At 43.6% G+C, this 26,215-nt stretch overlaps 2 non-coding genes across 2 annotated transcripts; both read left to right on the top strand.

Moving 5' to 3' along the window:
• The first annotated feature begins 15,307 nt into the window (after nt 1–15,307).
• On the top strand, nt 15,308–15,398 carry trnar-ucu (transfer RNA arginine (anticodon UCU)). The gene is given in 2 exon segments: nt 15,308–15,344; nt 15,363–15,398. It is a non-coding gene; the product is annotated as a tRNA-Arg (tRNA).
• A 9,137-nt stretch (nt 15,399–24,535) lies between these two features.
• On the top strand, nt 24,536–24,607 carry trnaw-cca (transfer RNA tryptophan (anticodon CCA)). The gene has a single exon. It is a non-coding gene; the product is annotated as a tRNA-Trp (tRNA).
• Nucleotides 24,608–26,215: the final 1,608 nt, after the last annotated feature.

Genomic DNA, 26,215 nt, shown 5'->3' with positions numbered 1-26,215 from the left:
ACCGACAACCTTCTGCAGGTTGATGACACACACAAGACAGCTGTGATTGACAAGGAACTCACAAGGCTCAATGTGGACGTTACTGTGCTGCAAGAAACTAGACTCGTTCAAAGTGGATCCGTCAAAGAGAAACACTACACCTTCTTCTGGCAGGGGAAAGCCCAAGAGGCAACTCGTGAGCATGGAGTGGGTTTCACAGTAAAATACACGCCACTTCAAATGAGTGAACCACCCACAGTAGGCTCAGAGAGACTTCTTACTCTTCACTTGTCAACAAGTGTGGGCCCAGTTAATCTCATGTGCACCTATGTCCCGACACTCACCTCCACCCTAGATGTCAAGGATCAATTCTATGTGACACTTGACACTGCCATCAGTAGAATTCCCAGCACTGAGGGACTGTACCTTCTAGGAGACTTCAACACAAGCTTGGGTACTGACTACACAGCTTTGCCAATGTGCATAGGGCAACAGGGGATTGGTAAGATGAACAAAAATGGACAGAGGTTGCTGGAGCTATGCTGTCACCATGGATTCTGTGTGATGAACAGCTACTTCCAGGTCAAGCTGTGCTACAAGGTGTCCTGGAGACATCCGAGATCATGCCATTGGCACCAGCTAGACCTTATCTTCACCAGACATAACACCCACAGCAGTGTCCTCATCACTCGCAGCTATCACAGCGCTGACTGTGACACTGATCACTCCCTGGTGTGTAACAAGGTCAGGCTTCAGCCAAGGAAGCTTCATCCATCCATGATAAAAGCTCGTCTTCTGATCAACACTTGCCGAACCACTGATCCAGAAAGGACCCAGGAGTTCCTCAACATCCTCGATCAGGCTCTTTCAGACAACAATGCTCAAGGCCTCAGTGCAGTGTCAAAGTGGAATCATCTGCACACCACCATCTATAACTCTGCACTCACTGTGTATAGGAAAAGAGATGGGAGGAATGCTGACTGGTTTGAGGCTTATTGGACTGAAATGGAGTCAGTTACTGTAACTAAGAGGAGAGCCCTCATGAACTACAAACAGGTCCCCAGCAAACAACATCTAAATGCTCTCAGAGCTGCCAGAAACAAGTCTCTGCAGACTGCTCGGCACTGCACCAATCAATACTGGTTAAAACTCTGCTGATGAATCCGGGGATGCTCGAGGGATGTATGAAGGAATTAAGAAAGCAATGGGCCCAGTAGTAACTAAATCAGCACCTTTTGAAGACAAAGAGAGGGGTGATCATCACTGAACCTAACAAGCAGATGGAAAGGTGAGTGGAGCATTATCTTGAACTCTACATAACAGAGAACATTGTCATTGAAGTAGCTCTCAGTGCCATTCCAGACTTCCCTGTCATGGAGGAACTGGACAGTGAGCCCTCCATAGTCGAGCTCAACAAGGGCTCAAAACATGCGTGATGCATTGTCACCTTGTACAAAATTAAGGGGGATCGAAGTGACTGCAGCAATTATCGGAGCCAGCTACTCAGTTCCACTCACCTGCTCGATCCCTTTCCTCCTGCAAGTTCCTTTGCTTCAGGTATCCATCCAATTTCCTTTTCAAATCATTGATTGTCTCTACTTCTACCACACTCGTGGGTCAGGACATTACCACTCACAGCATAAAAAAATTCCACCTCACCCAAGGATGGGAAATATTTATATCTTCTATATTTAGCTTATTCCCTATCTCTACGAGAATAGAATGGCAGTCAACATGAAAGGGAACCCAAAAATCTTCGAGCAGTATATAAATAATAAGCAGGTAGTCAGCGGTGAAGTGGGCCCCATTAGGGACAAAGAGGGTAATATATACTGAGAGCTGCAGGGCAATGTTAATCTAGTTAATAAGTACCTTGTATCAATGATCACTAAGGAAGTGGAATTTGACAAAATATCAGTAGAAGTGGAGAGTGTAGAGGCAATGGAGAGGGTACAAATTGAGAGAGGGAGGTACTGAAAAGGCTGGTTATGCTTCAGGAAGATAAATTACCTGGTCCGGATGGCTTTCATCCCAGATTGCGAAAGGAAATGTGGATGCAGATAACAGAAAGGCTTGCTATAATCTTCCAATCTTCCCTGGATACGGGGGAGGTGTCAGAGGATTAAACAGTTGCAAATGTGACACCCTTATTCAAGAAAGGGTGTAAGGACAGTCCGGCTAACTACAGGCCAGTTAGATTAACAGCAGTGGTGGGTAAGGTTTTAGAAAGAACAATCAGGGAAAAAATCAACAGTCACTTGGAGAGGTTTGAGTTAATTCAGGAGCGTGAGCATGGATTTATAAATGGGAGTTCATGCTTGACTAATCTAACTGCATTTATTGATGAACTAACAGAGAAGGTTTATGAAGGGAATGCAGTGGATGTTGTTTATATGGATTTTAAGAAATGACACATAAAAGGGTGATTAACAACATTGAGGTTCATGGAATAGGAGGGTCAGTGTCCAATTGGATAGAAAATTGGCTTAAGGACAGAAAACAGCAAGTCGTAATAAATGATTCATTCTCAGACTGGAAGGTTGTCGACAGTGCTGTTCCCCAAGGGTCACTGCTGGAACCACTGCTTTTTACTTGCGACAGATAAATGACTTGGATCTTGGAATATAGAGTAGAATCTCAAAATATGCCGATAACACCAAACTTGGAGAAGTGGCAAACAGTGAGGATGAAATGAACCACCTGCAACAAGACAGTGATAGGCTAGCAGAATGGGCAGACAGGTGCAGATGGATTTTAATAGTGACTAGTGTGAGGTGATGCATTTTAGCAGAAGGAATAGGGAGAGGCAATATATACTTAATGGCACAGTTCTAAAGAGTGTGCAGGAATAGAGGGACCTGTTCACTCAACAATGAACAACGTGAACAATTACTTCTTGTTGTGTGCTCTCAGATTTGTCACCTTCACTGCACTGGAGTGAGGTGACATCTACTGGCAGGAAGCAAGAACTGCAATCAAGCAGCAGAAATTCCATCGTCTGTCAGGGTGAAAGAAACATTGCAATGTGAGGAAATAGTGAATGGGTTTGATTGGGTTGGTGGAGACATGTATCCACTTGTGGTGGAGTCCAAAGCAAAGGCCAGAAATATAAAATTGTCATTATTAAAAGATATGGGGAATTCATGATAAATGTATTTAGGTAGTGAGTGGGTGGAATCTAGATAAAATAGAAAGTGAGATTGGGTGGACAGAAGCAGTGTGAAAGGATGGCTCAAACAAAAGGTAAACGCCCTGAAAGGTGAACTCTGTTTCTCTCTCCACAGATGCTGCCAGAGTTTCTGAACATTTACAACACTTTCTGTTTTTATTTCAGAATTTGCAAGATGTTGCTTTGCTCTGAAAAAAAATGGATGGTCGGCTTTGGCTGCCAGTGAAATTCCACAGGAGCTAAAAGGAAGTTCTGATATCAGTGGCATGTTCATCTAGGGGTATGATCTTTGCTTCGGGTGAGTGATTAATTAATGTGTGAGAGATCCTGGGTTCAAATCCTGGACAAGTCCTTCTTCTTTGGCATTTTTAGTTTCAGGTCATTGATTGGTTTCAGCCTTGCAGAATGCGGAATTGATTTCCATATGGAGCCTGCTTGAGGACCAGAGAGCTGGATTCAAAGAGCTTGATTAACTAAATGTACAGATAGCCAAGTGGGAATATAAAGTTGTTGCAGTAATTGTGACCTGACTCCAAAAACAACAGGACTGGGTTCTGGACTGGAATGGAATGGAATTCTTCAGTGTTTCTGTTGTTTGGCTTGCATTGACTCATCGATTTTCTTGTTTTTCACTTTGTCGATGCCTTTGAATAATTGTGGATCCTTCTTCAGATTGTCATCTTTCACCAGGTAGTTCTGACCTCTGATGATGATGATCGTAATGAGCTTCAACTCACTGATAGTTTTGGAACTGAACAGATTTCCTTTGCTTGAGTCTACAACATGGAACTCAGTCTGACATGTGGACCCATGGGAGGATTTGAATGCCACCCCTGCGTTGGAGAATACAGTTGCATCCATCCAATAAGAGACCGAGTAGAAGTGACAGTTCAGTCAGTCAAACATTAAACTTTTAATTTCAGGGTGGTGAGTTTGAGTGCCATTTTGTTTTTCCCTTTTTTAAGGCTTCATTAGCAGAGAGTACAAGGAGTGTTTGAAATGAAATTCAGCAAAAGTATGAGAAAGCCTCACTTTGATTCGGGACTCATCTCTCTGCAGCATCTCGCTGTGAAAGATTGAACTTCATCTCATTTCATTCCCAGCTCGGGGTCAGTGCGGCTCAGTGGGACTTCTGCCTGTCTCCTGCTTCACAATCCATCAGTGCTGAGAAAGCAATGGGGAATATTATTCACGGCTCTGTAACCTGAGGACACCGATTTAAGGTGAATGGCAAAAGAACCAAAGGCAACATGAGGAAAAACTTCTTTTGCACAGCGAGTGGTTAAGATCTGATATGCACTGCTTGAGAGTGTGATGGAGGCTGATTCAACCATGGCTTTCAAAATGGTACAAGATAATTAACTGAAGTGGAAAAATTGCATGTTTTCATGGAATACATGAGTCTGTGGCATGAGATGAGTTGCTCGTGCATAGAAGCAGCACAAGCACAATGAGCTGAATGGCTTCCTTTTGTTCTGTAACTATTCTCTGATCTATGATTCTTTTCAGAGTGAAATCAACACTCACATACAAGAAACTGACAGGTACACTGTAAACTTCGCATTACCAGACAAGAAATTGACAGATACAGTGTGAAACCCACAGTCACGCAGCAGCAGTTGGCAGGTAACGTGTAAAAATCTTTCTTTCGTATCCCAACTGCAAGGTACAAAGAAAATTAGGTACAAACCCAGGCTCACACTTCAAAGACTGAGAGATACAAAGCAAAACACATATTCACCTACAAGTACAGAGACGAAGACACACTCAGAGGAGGTGCAGATTAAAGACACATGCATGTAACAGAAACTGATAGGGATAGAATCAAACCCTTTCTCACTTCTCAGAAACTGATAGATAAGGACAAAAGCTGATGCTCACATACAAGTTGTTGAAAGATATGTGGTGAAACTCACAGAGCAATAGCAGAAACAAACAAGTACTGAATAATACCCACAGTCACAGACCAAAAACGGAAATATAGTGAGTTAAACACCACTTTCTCACACCAGAAACTCATGGCTACAAAGTGAAGCTGACTCTATCCTCCCAGGCACTGACAGGTGCAAAAGAAAACACTCACGACGATTCCAGGTCATGAAATGTACGTAATAAAACCTTTCAGCTGAAAGAATAGCATTAATGACAGGTGTGATACCCAGAATGCTCAGCGGCCTAGAATCCGCCCTATCTGTGACAGGAGCAGGGGGCGCAGGCGCGGTAGAGAGCTTTGTCAGCAGCAAGAGCTGCGGGTTCGGAGTTGGAGCGGGATATTCACAAAGTGCGAGAAGACTTTGCGGGCTCACACAGCTGGAGCAGGGCCTCAGGGCCACAATAAGATGGAACAATCCCATCTGTATCCCTGCGGATGGCGGTGGTGAAGCTTTTCCCGGTGAGGCTCCCGAAACGGCGTCTATAAATGGATAAGAATTGGGGACTGGGCAGGGAGCGTCTCTAAATGAATAAAATTTGGGTACTGGTCAGGGAGCGTCTGTAAATGGATAAGAATTGGGGACTGGGCAGGGAGCGTCTGCAAATGGATATGAATTGGGGGACTGGGCAGGGAGCGTCTCTAAATGAATAAGATTTGGGTACTGGTCAGGAAGCGTCTGTAAATGGATAAGAATTGGGGACTGGGCAGGGAGTGTCGATAATTGAATAAGAGTTGGAGACTGGGCAGGGAGCGTTTCTAAATGAATAAGATTTGGGGACTGGGCAGGGAGAGTCGATAAATGCTTAAGAATTGGGGACTGGTTCGGGAGCGTTTTTTTATTCGTTCGTGGGATGTGGGCGTCGCTGGCTCGATCTCAGCTCGAGTAATGTGTCCCGTTCTGGGCACCAGGCTTTAGAAAGGACATCAAAGCTTCTGAGACAGTTCAGAGGAGATTTACTAGAATGATACCAGAGATGAGGGGTGTCAGTTCTCTGGACAGGCTGGTGAAGCTGGGATTGTTCTCCTCAGAGTAGAGAAGGTTAAGGGAAGATTTAATAGAGGTGTTCAGAATCATGAAGGATTTTCATAGGGTAGAGAGGGAGAAACTATTTCCACTATCCTGGGGGTCAGTAACCAGAGGACACAGATTTAAAATAATTGGCCAAAAATGTCAAGGGGAGGTGAGGAGAGATCTTTTTACCCAGTAACTGATTCGGATTTGGAATGAATTGTCTGACAGGGTGGTGGAAACAGATTCAATTATAACTTTCATAAAGGAATTGGACAAATATTTCAAAGTGAAATTCTCCAGGATTATGGGGAAATAGGCAGGGGGTTGGACTAATTGCATCCTTTTGTCAGAGAGTCAGCAGAGGCACAATGGGGCCGAATGGCCTCCTTCTGTGCTGTATGATTCTGTGAACATAAGAACGAGGAGCCGGAGTCGGCAAGTCAGCCACTCGAGCCTGCTCTGCCATTCAATACAATCATGGCTGATCTCATCACGGCAGTTCTTGTTTCTTGCCAGTAGATGTCACTTCACTCCAATGCAGTGAAGTTTACAAATCTGAGAGAGACACAACAGGAAAGAATTGTTCACATTATCGTGAATGTGTGGGATTTAGAAATACTGGGAGTGGAGACGAGTTATTACTTGTCTACTCGATCCCCATAGCCCTGTAAAATTATTTCCTTCAAGTGCCCATTCAAATTCCTTTTGTAATCCTCGATTGTCTCCATTTCCACCGCCTTCGTGGGCAGCGAGTTACAGATCATCACCAATCAGTGTAAAAAAATTCTTGCGCACATTCCCCCTGTATCTCCTGTCCAAAACCTTCAATCTGTGTCCCCTAGTCCTTGTACCAATAGTTAACGGGAACAATGTTTCCTTGCCAATTTATTTAAAACTGTCATAGCCGAAAACACATCTATCAATTCTCCCCTCACTTTCCTTTGATGCAGGGAGAACTACCCTAGCTTTTCCAAACTAACCTTGTAACTAAAATCCTCCATCCCAGGATCCATTCTGGTGAATTTCCTCTGCATCCTCTCAAGGACGCTCACATTCTTTCTTAAGTGTGGTAAGCAAAACTGGAAGCAACACGCCAACTGGGGCCGAACCAGAGCTTTATAATGGTTCAGCATAACTTCCCTGCTTTGCACTCAATGCCTCTTTTTTTCAAGCACAAGATCCCATATGCTTTGCTAACCACTCTCGCAATATGTCTTGCCACCTTCAAAGATTGATGCACATGAACCCCAAGTCCCTCTATTCCAACACACACTTTAGAACTGTGCCATTAAGTAAATATTGCCTCTCCCTATTCCTTATGCCAAAATACATCACCTCACACTTGTCACTATTAAATTCCATCTGCCACCTGTCTGCCCATTCTGCTAGCCTATCATTGTCCTGTTGCAGGCAGTTCATATCATCCTCACTGTTTGCCACTCCTCCAAGTTTGTTGTCATCGGGATATTTTGAGATTCTACTCAATATTCCAAGATCCAAGTCATTTATCTTTAGCAAAAAAAGCAGTGGTTCTAGCACTGAGCCTTGGGGAACACCTCTGTCGACTATCCTCCAGTCTGACAAAGAATCATTTCATAAGACTCCCTGTTTTCTGTCCTTAAACCAATTTTCTATCCAATTGGACACTGACCCTCCTATACCACGAACATCAATTTTGTAAACCCCACTTTTATGTGGTACCTTGTCAAACGCTTCCTTAAAATCCATATAAACAACATCCACTGCATTCCCTTCATCAAGCTGCTCTGTTAGTTCATCAAAAAATGCAGTTAGATTAGTCTAGCATGAACTCCCATTTATAAATCCATTCTCACTCTACTTAATTAAGTCAAACCTCTCCAAGTGACTGTTGATTTTTTACCCTGATTATTCTTTCTAAAACCTTACCCACCACTGCTGTTAATCTAACTGGCCTGCAGTTAGCCGGACTGACCTTACACCCTTTCTTGAATAAGGGTGTCGCATTTGCCACTGTTTAATCCTCTGGCACCTCCCCCGTATCCAGGGAAGATTGGAAGATTATGGCAAACTCTTCCATTATCTGCATCCGCATTTCCTTTCGCAACCTGGGATGTGAGCCATCCAGACCAGGTGATTGATCTACCCTAAGCACAGCCAGCCTTTTTAGTACCTCCCTCTCTCAATTTGTACCCTCTCCATTGACTCTACTCTCTTCACTTCGACTGATATTTTGTCAAATTCCACTTCCTTAGTGATCACTGATACAAAGTACTCATTAAGTAGATTAACATTGCCCTGCACCTCTAAGCTTATATTATCCTTTTTGTCCCTAATAGGCCCGACTCAACCTCTTACTACCCACTTATCATTTACATGCTGCTCGAAGATTTTTGGGTTTCCTTTCATGTTGACTGTCAGTCTATTCTCATAGAAATAGAGAATAAGCAAATATAGAAGATGTAAGTATTTCCCATCCTTGATGAGGTGGAACTTTCTTATGTTGTGGGTGGTAATGACTTGGCCCACGAGTGTGGTGGAAGCAGAGACAATCGATGATTTGAAAAGGAAATTAGATGGATACTTGAAGGAAAGAAACTTGCAGGAGGAAAGGGATCGAGCTGGTGAGTGGAACTGACTAGATTGCTCCTGGGAGAGCCAGCATGGACGTGATAGGCCAAACGACCACCTTCTATGCTGTAAATGACTCTGTGTTGTTTCTCAAATTCAATCCACTGGTGCTTGGTAAATAATTTCAAAGTAAATTGTGCAACTGGAAAATCAGAACCAAGGCAAGGGACGCATAATGAAGCAGAATTGCTGAAACCCGGGATTGAACCAGGAACCTTTATATCTTCAGTTCAACGCTCTCCCAACTGAGATATTTCAGCCCTACATTAACAGTGTCTTGTTGTCCTTGTTTTGGAAGAAAATACATACATTCAAGTTTTCCAAAAAATTAAAGAACACAACATGTGAGTAATATTCCCCATTGCTTTCTCAGTCCTGATGGATTGTGAAGCGGGAGACAGCCAGAAGTGCCACTGAGCCGCACAGACCCCGAGCTGAGAATGAAATGAGATCAAATTCAATCTTTCATAGTGAGATGCTGCTGAGAGGTAAGAGTCCTGAATCAAAGCGAGACTTGCTCATTTCAAACACTCCCTGTACTCTCTGCTCATGAAGCCTTAAAAAAGGGAAAAACAGAATGGCATTCAAACTCACAACCCTGCCATTAAAAGTCTCATATTCGACTGACAGAACTGTCACTTCTACTCGGTCTCTTATTGGATGGATGCAACTCCAACGCAGGGATGGCATTCAAATCCTCCCATGGGTCCACATGTCAGACTGAGTTCCATGTTGCAGACTCAAGCAAAGGAAATCTGCTCAGTTCCAGAACTATCAGCGAATTGAAGCTGATTACGATCAACATCATCAGAGGTCAGAACTACCTGGTGAAAGAAGACACCCTGAAGAAGGATCCACAATTATTCAAAGGGATCGACAAAGTGAAAAACAAGAAAATCGATGAGTCAATGCAAGCCAAACAACAGAAACACTGAAGAATTCCATTCCATTCCAGTCCAGAACCCAGTCCTGTTGTTTTTGGAGTCAGGTCACAATTACAGCAACAACTTTATATTCCCACTTGGCTATCTGTACATTTAGTTAATTACAATTTTGTCGACAAGCTCTTTGAATCCAGTTGTCTGGTCCTCAAGCCAGCTCCGCATGGAAGTCAATTCCACCTTCTGCAAGGCTGAAACCAATAGATAACCTTAATCTAAACATGTCAGCAGGCCAGGGCTCATCTGGGATTAGAAACCTGGATTTCTTACATGTTGATCAACCACATTCCCTAAGCAAGAATCATACCCCTAGTCCAACGAGCCACTGACCAATCAGGTTGCTTTAGCTGCTGTGGAATTTCACTGGAACCCCCCAGCCAATCATCCATTTTTTTTTCATATCAAAGCAACATCCTGCAAATGCTGAAATAAAAACAGAAAGTGCTGGAAATGTTCAGCAGCTCTGGCAGCATCTGTGCTGAGAGAAACACAGTTAACATTTCTCGGCACTCACCTTTTGTTTCAGCCATCCTTTCAGACTGCTTCTGTCCATCCAATCTCACTTTCTATTCTATTCACATTCTAACCATTCACTACGTTACTACATTTTTCATGAATTCCTCATTTCTTTTAATAATGGCAATTGTGTATTTCTGGCCTTTGCTTCAGACACCACCACAAGTGGAATCATGTCTCCATCTACCCAATCAAACCACTTCGCTGTATCCTCACATTGCAATGTTTCTTGAACCCTGACAGAGTTTCTGCTGCTTGATTGCAGTTCTTGCTTCCCGCCAGTAGATGTCACCTCACTCCAATACAGTGAAGTTTACAAATCTGAGAGAGACACAACAGGAAATAATTGTTCACATTATAGTGAATGTGTGGGATTTAGAAATACTAGGAGTGGAGACGAGTTATTATTGCACTCTGCTATTACATCTTTTATAAAGGACTCCAGCATTTTCCCCACGACTGATGTCAGGCTAACCGGTATATAATTCGCTGTTTTCTTTCTGCCTCTTTTTTTAAATAGTGGAGTTACATTAACTACCGTCCAATCCATTTGAACTGTTCCAGAGTCTACAGAATTTTGAAAAAAGACCAGAAATGCATCTGCTATTTCAAGGGCCACCTCCTTAAGTACTCTGGGATGTAGATTATCAGGCCTTGGGGATTTATCGGCCTTCAATCCCATCAATTTCCCAAACATTCCCTACTAATACAGATTTCATACAGTTCCTCCTTCTCATTAGACCCTATGTTCCCCAACATTTCTGGGAGGTAATTTGTATCCTCCTTTGTGAAGACAGAACCAAAGTATGTATTTAATTGGTCTGCCATTTCTTTGTTCCTCATTATAAATTCCCCCGTTTCTGACTGTAAGGGACCCACATTTGTCTTCACTAATCTTTTTCTCAGCACCTATCTATAGAAGCTTTTACAGTCAGTTTTTATGTTCTCTGCTAGCTTACTCTCATACTCTATTTCCCCCTTCTTAATCAATCCTTTTGTCCGCCTCTGCTAAATTCCAAACTGCTCACAATCTTCAGGTTTGCTGCTTGTTCTGACCATTTTATATTTCTCCTCCTTGTATCTAATTCTTTCCTTAATTTCTTTTGTAAGCCACAGTTGAGCCACCCTTCCTGTTTTACTTTTGCACAGACAGGAATGAACAATTGTTGTAATTCATCCATGCGCTCTTTAAATGCTAGCCATTGCCTATCCACTGTCAACCCTTTAAGTAACGTTCCCCAATCTATCATCGCCAACTCCCGCCTCATACCTTCATAGTTTCCTTTGTTTAGATTCAGGACCCGAGTCTCTGAATCAACTCTCTCACTCTCCATCTTAATGAAGAATTTTATCATATTATGGGCGCACTTCCCCAAGGGACCCCACACAACAAGATTGTTAACTAATCCTTTCTCATTACACAATACCCAGTCCAGGATGGCCTGTTCTCTGGAGGTGTAAAACACCTCTATCAATTCTCCACTCAATCTCCTTTGATATAGGCAGAATAATCCTAGCTTTTCCAACCTAACCTCGTAACTAAAATCTCCCATCCCTGGAACCATTCTGGTAAATCGCCTCTGCATCCTCTCCAGGACCCTCACATTCTTTCTAAAGTCTGCTGAGCAGAACTGGAAGCAACACTCCAATTGGGGCCTAACCAGATTTTTATAATGGTTCAGCATAACTTCCCTGCTTTTGTACTCAATGCCTCTATTTATAAAGCCCAAGATCCCATATGCTTTGCTAACCACTCTCGCAATATGTCTTGCCACCTTCAAAGATTGATGCACATGAACCCCAAGTCCATCTATTCCAGCACACTCTTTATAACTGTGCCATTAAGTATATATTGCCTCTCCCTATTCCTTATGCCAAAATACATCACCTCACACTTGTCACTATTAAATTCCATCTGCCACCTGTCTGCCCATTCTGCTAGCCTATCACTGTCCTGTTGCAGGCAGTTCATATCATCTTCACTGTTGGCCACTTCTCCAAGTTTGGTGTCATCGGCATATTTTGAGATTCTACTCTGTATTCCAAGATCCAAGTCACTTACCTTTACCAAAAAAAGCAGTGGTTCTAGCACTGACCCTTGGGGAACACCACTGTCGACTATCCTCCGGTCTGACCAAGAACCATTTAATATGACTCGCTGTTTTCAGTCTTTAAAACAATTTACTATCCAAATGGACGCTGACCCTCCTAATCCATGAACCCCAATTTTGTTAACCACCCTTTTATGTGGTACTTTATAAAATGCTTTCGTAATATCCATATAAACAACATCCACTGCATTCCCTTCATCAGTATTCTCAGATAGTTTATCAACAAATGCAGTTAGATTCGTCAAGCATGAACTCCCATTGATAAATCCATGCCCACTCTCCTGAATTAACTCAAACCTCTCCAAAGGACTTGATTTTTTTCCCTGACCTGTTGATCTCATGCTGATAGCAAGCTCAGCAAAGAGCATGTATTTGGCAATGTCACGGTCATCCATTTGGCCCAGTCAACAGAGTCACCGCTGACTCAAGAGGGCAAACATGCTGCGGATCCCTGCACGCTGGTGTACTTCCGCATTCGGCACTCTGTCCTGCCAGGAGATGCCCAGTATCCATCTGAGGCAGTGGAGGTGGAAGCTGTTCAGCCGCTTTTTTTGGCTTGTATAAGTTGTTGATGCTTCTCTACTATAAAGGAGGGTGCTGAGAACACAAGCCTGGTACACGTGGAGCTTTGTATTTTCGGTCAGTTTGCTGTCGGTTCACACTTGTCTTCTCAACTTTGACATGACAGCTGCAGCATTGGCAATCCTGGTGCTGATTTCAGCATCAAGGGCCAGATTGCTGGTGATTGTTGATTGAAGGTATGTGAAGCTGTTGACAACCTCCAAAGTGAGGTTGTCGATGTTGATGGAAAGTGGAGTCTCTACGTCCTGGCCCGTAACTTTCATCTTCGTGATGCTGATTGTCAGTCCAAACTCTTTGCAGGCCAGGGAGAACCGATCGACAAGCTGCTGTGACTGAACTTCATTATGGGATGTCAGCACAGCATCATCAGCAAATAGCAACTCACAGACTAGGAATTTACCCACTTTAGTCTTGGCGCACAGTCTTGCCAAGTTGAACAGCTTGTCGTCAGCTCTGATGTGCAGGTGAACACCTATATCTGAGTAATTGAAAGTGTACAATAGCAGCATGGAGAAGAATATGCCAATTATAAAGGATGTGATAACTAGACAGTTCGAAAATGATGACATGATTGGGCAGAGTCAACATAGATTTATGAAAAGGAAAACAGGTTTGAAAAACCTGTTGAGATTTTTGAGGATGTTACCTATAGAACAGATAAAGGAGAACCAGTGGATGTGTGGTATTTGTATTTTCCTTTGGTAAGGTCCCACACAGGAGGTGAGTAAACAAAATTAGAGCACATCGGCTTGGGGATAATATACTGATATGGATTGAGAATTGGTTAACAGACCGAAAACAGAGAGCAGGAATAACGGGTCCTTCTCAGGATGGCAGGCTGTTACTATTGGGGTACTGCAAGGATCAGTGTTGGAGCCACAGCTGTTAACAACCTATATAAATGATTTGGATGTGGGGATTAAATGTAATATTTCCAAGTTTGCAGATGACACAAAGCTCGGTGAAGTGTGAGTTGTGAGGAGGATGCAGAGAGGCTTCCAGGAGACCTGGAGAGGCTAAGTGAATGGGCAAGAACATGGAATATAATGTGAATAAGTGTGAAGTTATTCACTTTGGTAGAATAAACAGAAAGTCAGAGTATTTCTTAAATGGTGAGAGGTTGGGAAGTGTCGATGTCCAAAGGGACCTGGGTGTCCTTGTTCCTGAGACACTAAAAGCTCTTGTGCAGGTGCAGCAATCAATTAGGAAGGCAAATGGTATGTTGTACCCACACGAGGGGTCATGAGTACAGGAGTAAAGATGTCTTGCTGCAATTGTATAGAGCCTTGGTGAATCCGCACTGGAGTATTGTGTACAGTTTAGTCTCCTCATCTTATGAAGGATACACTTGCCATAGAGGGGGTGAAACAGAGGGTCAACAGACTAATCTTTTATTTGCATTTATTTCATTTCATCTCAGTTTGTTCAGTTTGCTTACCTACTGTTTTTTTTCAGGTTTGTACTTCCTGCTGTTCAATATTCAGTCCATTAACACCTAAGCTGTACTAATGCTTTGTCTTTCAACACACCATTAACATATTGTTTGCCTTTGCTGCATGACCTTTTGGTCAGCTATGTGGCCTTGTCCAATCTACACCTTCTCCTTTGTTATCTCTTGCCCCACCCCCACCCCACTTGCTTATAACCTGTGACTTTTCTAATATATGTCAGTTCCGAAGATGGGTCACTGACCTGAAACGTTAACTCTGCTTCTCTTTTCACAGATGCTGCCAGACCTGCTGAGTGGTTCCAGCATTTCTTGTTTTTATGTCACCAGACTAATCCCTGGGATGGTGGGATTGTCTTATGAGGAAACTGGGCCTGTATTCCTTAAAGTTTCGAAGAATGAGAGGTGATCTGATTGAAACTGACAAAATTCTTACAGGGCGTGACAGTGTGGATGGAGACAGGATGTTTGCCCTGGTTGGTGAGTCTAAAACCAAAGGACATCGTCTCAGAATAAGGAGTAGGCCATTTAAAACTGAGATGGGTGGAATTTCTTCACTCAGACGGTGGTGAATCATTGGAATACTGTGCCCCAGAGGGCTGTGGCAGCTCAATCATTGAGCATGTTCAAGACAGAAATTGATAGAAATCTTGATACTCATGACATCAAGGGATATGGGGATAGCATGGGAAAGGGGCTTTGAGGTAGATGATCAGCCATGATCGAATTGAATGACAGAGCAGGCTCGACGGGCTGAATAGCTTACTCCTATGTTCCTCTGTTCCTAAGAGAGTTGGCGCCAGCGCGCAGCCCTGCTTTACCCCACTGCTGATCTTGAAAGCGTCTGATGTTGCTCCATTGTAACTGATGGAACTGTGCATGTTCTCGTAGAAAGAAGAGATGATGCCCAAGAGGTCAGGAGGGCAGCCTATGTTCCATTGCAGTTTGAAGAGGCCGTCTCTGCTGACAAGATCAAAGGCCTTAGTGATGTTAATAAAAATGTGTGAGGCTCTGTGGCGCAATGGATAGCGTGTTGGACTTCTGAATAATGATTGAGACGATATTCAAAGATTGTGGGTTCAAGTCCCACCAGAGTCAGATTTTTGGACCAGAAACAGAAGATCACAACGGAACAACAAATGAAGAAATGCGCCAAAAGCACAGATTCGGAGACAGAGCGAGAGAGAGAGGAGCAGAGCAGGGGAAAAAAAAATCGAGGAGTGACGTCACAATGGAGAGTGAGAGCAGGGAAACGGAGAGCCGCTGGGGTGAGTATACAGGATTTGGTTCTTTCTTCGGTGCAGTGGAAGGAGCTGTTTGGTGAGGATCTGGTAAGCTGTGACATCACAGGCAAGCAGGTAGTTGATTGGTTTGGAAGAACCGACCTGCTTGATGCGCATCTGGTAAGTGATTAAGATCCATTGTGGTCCTCACGTTTAAAATAGTAAACAAACTAGTGGTAAGTTTAATAAAATATGCAATAAAATGAATAATTGAATAAAATATTTAAGTAGTTAATTGAAACACGTTAAGGATGACAGGACAGGTGATGTGTCACAGCTGCAGCATGTGGGAGTTCCTGGATGCCAGTGTGATCCAGGGCAAACAGGTCTGCAGTAAGTGTTTGCGGCTCAAAGAGGGAGAAAAAAGGAATGTAGTGGTAGTAGGGGACAGTATAGTAAGGTGGATTGACTCTGTTCTCTGCAGCAAAAGCAAGAGTCCAGACGGCTGTGTTGCCTGCCGGTGCCAGGATTCAGGACATCTGCTCAGGGCTGGAGCGAAACATACAATGGGAGGGGGAGGATCCAGTCGTCGTGGTCCATGTCGGTACCAAAGACATCGGCAGGACAAGGATAGAGGTTCTGCAAAGTCAGTGTGAGGAACTAGGCACCAAATTAAGAAGCAGAACCTCAAAGTTAATCATCTCTGGGTTATTACCTGAGCCATGTGCAAATTGGCATAGGACAAATACAATTAGAGAAAGTAATGTGCGGCTGAAAGACTGGTGTGGTAGTAGTGGGTTCTGGTTCATGGGGCGTTGGCACCAGTACTGGGAAAAGAGGTGGCTGTACCGTTGGGACGGTCTACACCTGAACCGTGCTGGTGCCGGTGTTCTAGCGAGCCACATAACGAGGGAAGTAGAGACGGTTTTAAACTGAATAGTGGGGGCAAGGGATCAAATTTGGGAAGATATGGTGAATCAAGGAGGAGAGACAAGGCAAGAGAGAAAGGTATAAATATGGGAAATGATAAACAGACTGTGACAGGAAGGGACAGAATGTACAAATCTAAGAGTAAATCGACAGATAAGGCAAGAGGTGACAAAAATAATAAAAGGACAAAACTAAATGCTCTGTATCTGAATGCATGGAGCATTTGAAACAAAACAGATGAACTGGGAGCACAAATAGAATAAATATGTAGGATCTGATAGTCATTACAGAGACATGGCTGCAGGGCGACATAGATTGGGATGTGAATATTGGAGGTGACATGGCATTTTGGAAGGACAGGAAGCTAGGAAAAGGTGACGGGGTAGCTCTGTTAATTAATGATGGTATTAGCGTAATAGAGAGGGATGACCTGAGTTCTGGAGATCAGGATGCAGAAGCAGTTTGAGTACAAATGAGAAATCATAAAGGCAAGAAGTCACTTGTGGGAGTGGTGTACAGCCCACCGAACATTAACCACACTGTCAGATGGGATATAAAGGAAGAAATAATGGCAGCTTGTCAGAAAGGTACTGTGATAATTATGGGGGATTTTAATCTACATATAGATTGGAAATTCAGATGGGCAGAGGTAGCCTAGATGAGGAGTACATAGAATGTTTTGGGGATAATTTCTTGGAACAATACATTATGGAGCCAACCAGAGAGCAGGCTATACTAGACCTGGCATTGTGCAACGAGATAGGATTAATTAATGACCTCATAGTTAAGGTGCCCCTAGGTAGTAGCGATTATAATATGATTGAATTTTACATTCAGTTTGAGGGAGAGGAGAGTGGGTCCCAGACTAGTATTTTAAATTTAAATAAGGGCAATTATAAGGTCATGAAAGCAGAGCTAGCTAAAGTGAACTGGCAAATTAGGTTAAGGGATAAGTCAATAGAGATGCAGTGGCAGACATTTAAGGGGATATTTCAGAATACACAGAATAGATACATTTCAACGAGAAAGAAAAGTTCCAAAGATGGGACTCACCATCCATGGTTCACGAAAACAGTTAAAGATACTATCAAACTTAAAGAAAAAGCCTATAATTGTGCAAAGGTGGGAGGCAGGTCAGAAGATTGGACAGAATATAAAAAGAACAGCAAAGAATGACTAAAAGATTGATAAGGAAGGTAAAATTAGAGTATGAGAGAAAGCTCGCAAGAAATTTCAAGACAGCTAGTAAGAGTTTCGATAGATATTTTGAAAAGAAAAGAGTTAACAAAGCGACTGTTGGTCCAATAGAAAGTGTGTCTGGGGAATTAATAATGGATAATTAAGAGATGGCAGATGAATTGAACAGATACTTTGCATCGGTCTTCACTATTGAGGATACAAATAACATCCCAGTATGATCCGTATATCAGGAAATTGAAGGGATGGAGGAACTCAAGAAAATTACAATCACCAGGGAAGTGGTACTAAACAAATTGTTGGAGCTGCGGGTTGACAGGTCGCCAGGTCCTGAATTGGCTAGTGAGATAGTTGATGCGCTGGTTTTAATATTCCAAATTTCCCTCGCTTCGGGAAGGTTCTGTTAGATTGGAAAGTAGCGAATGTAATTCATTTATTCAAAAAGGGAGGGAGACAGAAAGCAGGAAACGACAGGCCAGTTAGCTTAACATCTGTCTTAGGGAAAATGTTAGGAGCGATTACTGAAGATGTTATAGCAGGGCATTTAGAAAAAATTAAGGTAGTCAGGCAGAGTCAACATGGTTTTTTGAAAGGGAAATCATGTTTAACCAATTTATTGAGGTTCTTTGAGGGAGTTACATGTGCTGTGGATAAAGGGGAACCAGTGGATGTATTGTATTTCGATTTCCAGAAGGATAAGGTGCCATATCAAAGGTTATTGCAGAAAATAAAAGCTCATGGTGTCGGGGGTAACATATTGGCATGGATAGAAGATTGGCTAGCTGACAGGAAACAGAGAGTCAGCATAAATGGGTCATTTTCTGGTTGGCAAGAAGTAACGAGTGGTGTGCCACAGGGTTCTGTGCTGGGGCCTCAACTTTTTACAATTTATATAAATGACTTAGATGAAGGGACCGAAGGTATTGTTGCTAAATTTGCTGATCACAAAGATAGGTAGGAAAGTAGGTTGTGAAGAGGACATAAGGGGGCTACAAAGGGATATAGATAGGTTAAGTGATTGGGCAAAGACCTGGCAAATGGAGTATAATGTGGGAAAGTCGGAAATTGTCCACTATGGCAGGAAGAATAAAAAAGCATATTATCTAAATGGTGAGAGATTGCAGAGCTCTGAGATGCAGAGGGATCTGGGTGTCCGAGGGCATGAATTGCAAAAGGTTAGTATGCAGGTCCAGCACGTAATTAGGAAAGCTAATAGAATGTTATCATTTATCACCATGGGAATTGAATACAATAGTAGGGAGGTTATGCTTCCGCTATACAGGACATTGGTGAGACCTCTTCTGCAGTACTGAGTACTGTACTGGTCTCCTTATTTGCGGAAGGATGTAAATGCATTGGAGGTAGTACAGAGAAAGTTTACGAGACTAATACATGGAATGGGTGGGCTGTCTTACGAGGAAATATTGGACAAGCTAGGCTTGTCTCCGCCAGAGTTTAGAAGAGAAAGAGGTGACATGATTTGTTATTTAATTTATTAATTAACAAATTAGCTATCCTCCAGTCTTCCGGTACCTCACCCGTGGCGAACGATGATACAAAAATCTCTGCCAGCGCCCCAGCAATCTCATCCCTTGCTTCCCATAGCATCCTAGGATACATCTGATCAGGCCCTGGGGATTTATCCACCTTAATGCGCTTCAAAACCTCCAATACCTCCTCCTTTGTAATGTTGATATGCTGCAGGATATCGCTGTTCCCTCCCTTGAACTCACTAGCTTCCATGACCTTCTCCACGGTAAATACAGACAAGAAATATTCATTTAAGACCTCGCCCATTTCGCGTGGCTTCACACACAGATTGCCACACTGATCCTTAAGGGGACCTACTCTCTCCCTAGCTACCCTTTTACTCTTAATACACTTATAGAATCTTTTGGGATTCTCCTTTATCTTATCTGCCAGGGAAATCTCATGGCCCCTTTTCGCCCTCCTAATTTCCTTCTTAAGTATACTCCTATATCCCCTATACTTCTCGAGGGACTCGCTCGATCCCAGCTGCCTATACCTGACGTATGCCTCCTTCTTTGTCCTGACCAGACCCTCAATATCCCTCGTCAACCAAGGTTCCCTAAACTTGCCAGCCTTGCCCTTCCATCTAACAGGAACATGCTGGCCCTGAACTCTTCCTATCTCACTTTTAAAAGCCTCCCACTTGCCAGACGTCCCTTTACCTGTAAACAGCCTCTCCCATTCAACTTTTGAGAGTTCCTGTCTGATGCCATGGAAATTAGCCTTCCCCCAATTTAGGACTTCAACCTGAGGACCAGTCCTATTCTTTTTCATAACTATCTTGAAGCTAATAGAGTTATGGTCACTGGTCCCAAAGTGCTCCCCCACTGCCATATCAACCACCTGCCCATTCTCATTTCCTAAGAGGAGATCGAGTGTAGCCCCTTCTCTAGTCGGGCCATCCACGTACTGCTTCAGAAAACTATCCTGGACTCACTTAACAAATTCTTCCCCATCTGATCCCTTAGCACTAAGGCAGTCCCAGTCAATATTAGGGAAGTTAAAATCACCTACTATTACAACCCTATAATTCCTATACCTATCTGTGATTTCCCTACATATATGCTCCTCCACTTCCCTCTGACTATTGGGGGGCCTATAGTATAATCCCATCAAAGGGATCACCCTTTTATTATTTCTAAGTTCTACCAGTATGGCCTCACTGGACATTCACCCCGGGATATCCTCTCTAAGTACTGCCGTGATGTCCTCCCTAATCAATAGTGCAACTCCCCCTCCTCTCTTACCTCTACCTCTGTCACGCCGGAAGGATCGGTACCGCGGAACATTGAGCTGCCAGTCCTGCCCATCCCTCAACCACGTTTCCGTAATAGCTACAATACCACAATCCCATGTACCGATCCATGCTCTGAGTTCATCTGCCTTACCTGTAAGGATACTTGCATTAAAGTAAATGCAGTTTAGCCCACCAGACCTTCCACGCTCCCTGTCCTGCCCCTGCCTGGCCTGCCTACTGGACTTGCTTGCTTTAACCTCTCCATTTGCCTCAACTATCTCATCGGAGAGACTACTACTTTGGGTCCCACCCCCGCTGCAAGACTAGTTTAAACCCTCCAGTGTATTACTATAAAATCTCCCTACAAGGATATTGGTCCCCTTCCAGTTCAGATGCAACCCGTCCCTCTTGTACAGGTCACCTCTGCACCAGAAGAGATCCCAATGATCCAAGTACCTGAAGCCCTCCCGCCTTCGCCAGTCTTCAGCAATGCATTCATTTGCCTAATCCTCCTATTCCTACCCGCACTAGCACGTGTCACAGGGAGTAATCCTGAGATTACAACCCTAGAGGTCCTGCTCTTTAACCTTCTGCCTAACTCCCTATATTCACTTTGCAGAACCTCATCTCTCTTCCTGCCTATGTCGTTCGTACCAATATGGACCACGATCTCTGGCTGCACACCCTCCCCTTTCAGAATTTCCGGCAGCTGCTCCGAAACATCCTTGACCCTAGTATTAGCAAGGCAACATACCATCCTGGAGTCTCGTTTGCGGCCACAGAAACGCATATCTGCACCCCTTATGATAGAATCCCCTATCACAATAGCTCTTCCACCCCTTTTCCTCCCCTGCTGTGCAGCAGAGCCCTCCGTGGTGCCACGGACCGCGCTGTTGCTCTTTTCCCCTGGGAGGTCTTCCCCCCAACAGTAACCAAAGCGGTGTATCTGTTTGAGAGGGGGTTGGCCACAGGGGACTCCTGCACTACCTGCCTGCTCCGACTATTCCATCTGGTGGTCACCCATCCCTTTTCTGCCTGTGCATCCATTACCTGCGGTGCGACCACCTCACTAAACATGCTATCCATGACGCCCACAGCTTCGTGGACGCTCCACAGTGAAACCACCCGCAGGTCCAGCTCCATAATGCGAGTAGCCAGTAGCTGCAGCTGGATACACTTCCTGCACACATGGTCGTCATGGAGACTGGGAGGGTTCCTGAATCCCCACATAGCGCAGGAGGAGCATATCACGGGACTGAGCTCTCCTGCCATGACTTACCCTTAGATTAATTAGTTACTCCCTTAATTAAAAAGTACTAATGACACTAGGGGCCTTGTTCTACCCACTACAATCTAAAGTCCTTCATAAGCTACACTGAATAAAAAAAACACTTTAGTAGTACTCATCTTATCAGCAGAGGTTTTTTTTTCAAGTAAAAAAACTTTGCCCTTTTCTTTAAGATATTTAAATACACAAACAGCAGTGACTCACCAACCAATCAACTTTCAGCTCTCCTCTGACATCACAGTTGGCTTCTTTTTTTTCAAAACTCCAGCACACTGTAAGAGCTCCACTCCACTCCTGGAAGGTAAGAGACTGGGCCTCGATCCTCGGATTGGATTTATCGGCTCCACTCTCAACGTTCTCCTTATATCGGTCCATATAGGTCAGCTCCGCTCCGCTCCTCTCCGCTCCCGGAAGGTAATTCACCAGCTTTTGCAGAAAAGTAGGTCTTAAGCTGTTGCAGTACCTGTTAGAAAGATAGTCTAAGCTATTCTGAAGTCATCTTCCAATGTCATCTACATGGAAGCAGGATTTTAAAGGATAAGATGTAGTTTTTAAAAGTCACTTCAATCTTGCTCAAGAGTCTTTACAAAGAAGCCAAGTAAATCTTGATAAAAAGTCATATACATTTAGAGATCTTTTAAAAGCACTTCAATCTTGTTAATAAAAAGTCAGATGTAAATTTGAGAACTCTGATCAGGCTATGCTAAAAAGTTACATACAATTAAGAAATAAAATACAACATTTAAAATGTCTGAACTCCCTCTGAAAGTTGACAACTGCTGCTGCCGGTGTCTTCCTGGAATAGTGGAGCTGTTGTGTCAACAGAAAAGTCTTTCCCGAGCAGGCCCTGAGCCTGTTGGTACCGGCTTTAATCCAACCCAGGTAAAAATCAGGGTACATTGTGGGCAATGAGCCCAAATTGCTGAACTACAGGTCCCTGTCACTTTAAAGAGTTGGCTGGTGCGATTATGATCAGAGGCTCCTTCCAAGCACATTTCTCACCACCACAACTTCCAGATGCTGGTGTTAGTGTGTGCATGTACCGGCAGTTGCAGTGCTGTTCAGACCCTCAATAGCAGTGAAAGTCTCAGAGTTCACCGCGATTGGGGCTGTAAAATCCAGGCCAATATCTCACAGTCCTGTTAGATTTGCTCTCCCTCTGTACAAAATCAAACTCCACACATTGTCTTTCACTCACTCCTGTTTCCAGCCCTGATGGTGCAGAAATCCCCTCTCAAAGGTACACAATCCAGTTGATTTCTGATCAAATACCTCCTTCCTCATTCAATAGAGGAAACAGAGACATGAACAGGAGTCAGGTGCAAGAAAGTTTCACCAACAGAGCAAAGAAAGGCACCAACAAAAGTCACACCTACTTTCCAAATCATTTCACTGTAATATTCTTTCACTTGTTTTGTAAGTGACTGCAATAAATCTGAAAATGAGCACCATGAGGTTTGTGTTCACTAGTCACTTGTTCTCCTGTGTTTGTCTGTCAGGTTTGTAATACAGTTTGTATTGGATATTGAAGAGAATCTCTTTTCAAGATGATTGCACATCGTACGGTGTTTAAAGCAACCAACTTGGAAAATGGCAGAAAATGAATGTTTCAATACCTGTGTGACCAGATTCTTCCAATGCTTTTCAACAGCTCGATTGATGATGCTTGCAATCTGTATCCTGTGGAGAATGGGAGAGGAGATTAAAAACATGGTGCATGAACAGGACAGACTGTGTAAAATGGGAGCACAGAAATACTGCCACCTCATTGAAAGTTAATGAGATTTATTCGAAGTCAGACACCTGTCCACAATGAACAAGTGAATACATTAATTGTCCACTTTCAATCTAACTGGGACTGAGGTTCCAACAGAGATGTTTTCTGGAAAATACCTGCTGCAGTTTTAAAATTGATGAACTGGAACATCTTACACTAACTTTCAAATAACTGTAGTGATTGTATAGTTCTCATAGTGGAGAGAAGGAGTTGTTTATAAATATAAGCAGAAAAACACATTTGTGGATTGGTGAATGAGCTTTATCTTTCTGAAATGTATTTGTCCATTGGTTGCAGGTCACTAGAAATTCTTTTTTACATTTCAATTGTAGCAGCAGCAGTTAGCAGCAAAATGTCTGATTAATCAGAGTAGTGGGTCTCGGAAACACTTAAACAGCCGAGACCCTGTAAAACAGAACTCCAAGTTATAGTTTAAATAAGGCACTGAACTGACAGAGCGGTAAAGGCCTGCTCAGGTCAGGAAAAAAAACCCGACCCGAACCTGACAGAACCACATTGGACCCGAGCCTGACCCGGCCTGAGTATCTCCATTTATTCCCACGCCCAAACTAACCCGAGCCTAACCCGACCACCGGAATGTTCACTTTATCTACCTCCCGATTCCGAATCGACAGGAAGCTGCAGCATGAGCGCAATGACGTCATAGAGATGCTCACTTGCTCACTGCGCAGACTCAGAGTTTCCCTCCTTAATGACCCGGACTCCCGGCTTTGGTTGGCTTTTCAACTTTTGACACTTATTAAACTTAACTTCCCAGCAAAGTTAAATGTAATACTTACTGTGTGTGTCCGACACGGACTCAGACCAACCTGGACCCAGCCTGACCTGAACCTGACCCAACCTGACCCGAGCCCGAAAGCCAGAACCGGAAGAGCGACCCGACATGACCCGAACCCGACACAGGTCGTCGGGTTCAGATCGGATTGCAGGCCTTTACAGAGTGGAGGTCAGATGAGGATTGAATTAATTTCAATCACTGAATCTAAACAAGAAGTAAATCTGTCAGGAATGGAACCACTTTGCTTTATATGTGAGCTTGTGGCACAACGGTAGCGCGTCTGACTCCAGTTCAGAAGGTTGCGTGTTCAAATCACGTCAGGCTCAGTTGCGTTTTACAGCAGCTCAAGTTCCTGGATTTTATTTCAGAAGAGAGTTCGATCAATTGGAATGTTCAGTGAATGGTTGAATTTCAAGATCAACTTTAATAGATTAAAGTCCTGATTTCTGGTTCCGTTCCATTTCCATGCTCAGTTCTTATTTTACACTGTTTTATATCAGAACAATGTTTCCGGGATGTGATGTGTCCATTGTTTGTACAATTGCTCTGTCACCCAGTGTGAGAAATAAAACACAAACCGCCCAGCGTGCGGCTCAAACCCATACCTGGCTCTGTCTATAGGCCGCTTAGTTCAGTTGGTTAGGACGCAGTGTTGATAACAACAAGGCTGTGGATTTGATCCCCATGTGCGCTGTCACATGGTCAGTCAATAATTTGACACATTTTTGTTACGCTTAAAATCCAACTTTTGGATGCAAACAAGTTTACATAAAATGTCAAAGGGAATTTATTTTGAATAACATCCATTGCATCTTTGTCACTGATCTGGAGTAACACAGAATTCTTTCCAATTATCTTCCGTTTGCTGATAAACGTTGAACTCGTGGCCTGTTCTCGTTAATGGTCACGAGCAACAAAAACAGACAGAGCGAGTCTGACCACCCAGAGATGTGGAAAAGGCTTCAGTTTGGGACAAATGCAGCAAATCAAATGTTCACCCGGCCCCGAGAGAGTCAAAAACTGGGGGAAAGGACACAGGGAGATAGAGAATAAGCTAAAGCAGACAATGTAAATATTTCCCATCCTTGATATCTCTCTATTCCAATCCAACCTTCAGAGTTGGGTAAATAATTTCAGTGTAAATTGTGCAGCTCAAGAGTCAAAACCAAAGGGTGATGCAGAATAAATGAGAACTGACAAAACCCCAGATTGAACCAGGGATCTTCAGTCTAACACACTCCCAACTGAGCTATTTCAGTCTCACAGGCTTGGGATGATAAGTGGCAAGTAACATTCGCACCTCACAAGTGCCAGGCAATGAATATCTCCAACAAGAGAGAATCTAACCATCTCCCCTTGACATTCAATAGCATTACAATCACTGAATCCCCCACCATCTACATCATGGAGGTTACCATGGGTAGCCATACAAATAACGTGACTACAAGAGCAGGCCAGAGGCTTGGAATCCTGAGGTGAGTAATTACAGTGCAGCTGTTGGCTCCACCCCAGGGGCTGAATTTGTTCTGTAAACCATGAATCAGCTTCCTCTCAAATCCCAGGTTTATTAATAAATCCTTTTACAAAAGCCCCAAAGTGTGATATATTCCTCTCACTCATCCATGACTCCTGACTCCCCAAAGCCTGTCCACCATCCACAAGGCACAAGTCAAGAGTGTGATGGAATATTCTCCACTTGCCTGGATGGGTGCAATTCCAACTCAAGAATCTCAACACCGCCAGGACAAAGCAGCCCGCTTGATTGGCACCCCATCTGCAAACATTCACTCCCTCCACCATCGACGCACAGTTGCAGAGTGTGTACCGTCTACAAAATCCACTGCAGCAATGCACCACAACTCCTTGGACAGCACCTTCCAAACCAGTGACCTTTAGCACCTAGAAGGGCAAGGGCAGCAAATACAGGGGATACC

The sequence above is a fragment of the Heterodontus francisci genome, unplaced genomic scaffold (genome assembly GCF_036365525.1).
Source record: "Heterodontus francisci isolate sHetFra1 unplaced genomic scaffold, sHetFra1.hap1 HAP1_SCAFFOLD_75, whole genome shotgun sequence".
NCBI classification, from domain to species: domain Eukaryota; kingdom Metazoa; phylum Chordata; class Chondrichthyes; order Heterodontiformes; family Heterodontidae; genus Heterodontus; species Heterodontus francisci.
This window is presented reverse-complemented; position numbering and strand designations above follow the sequence as displayed.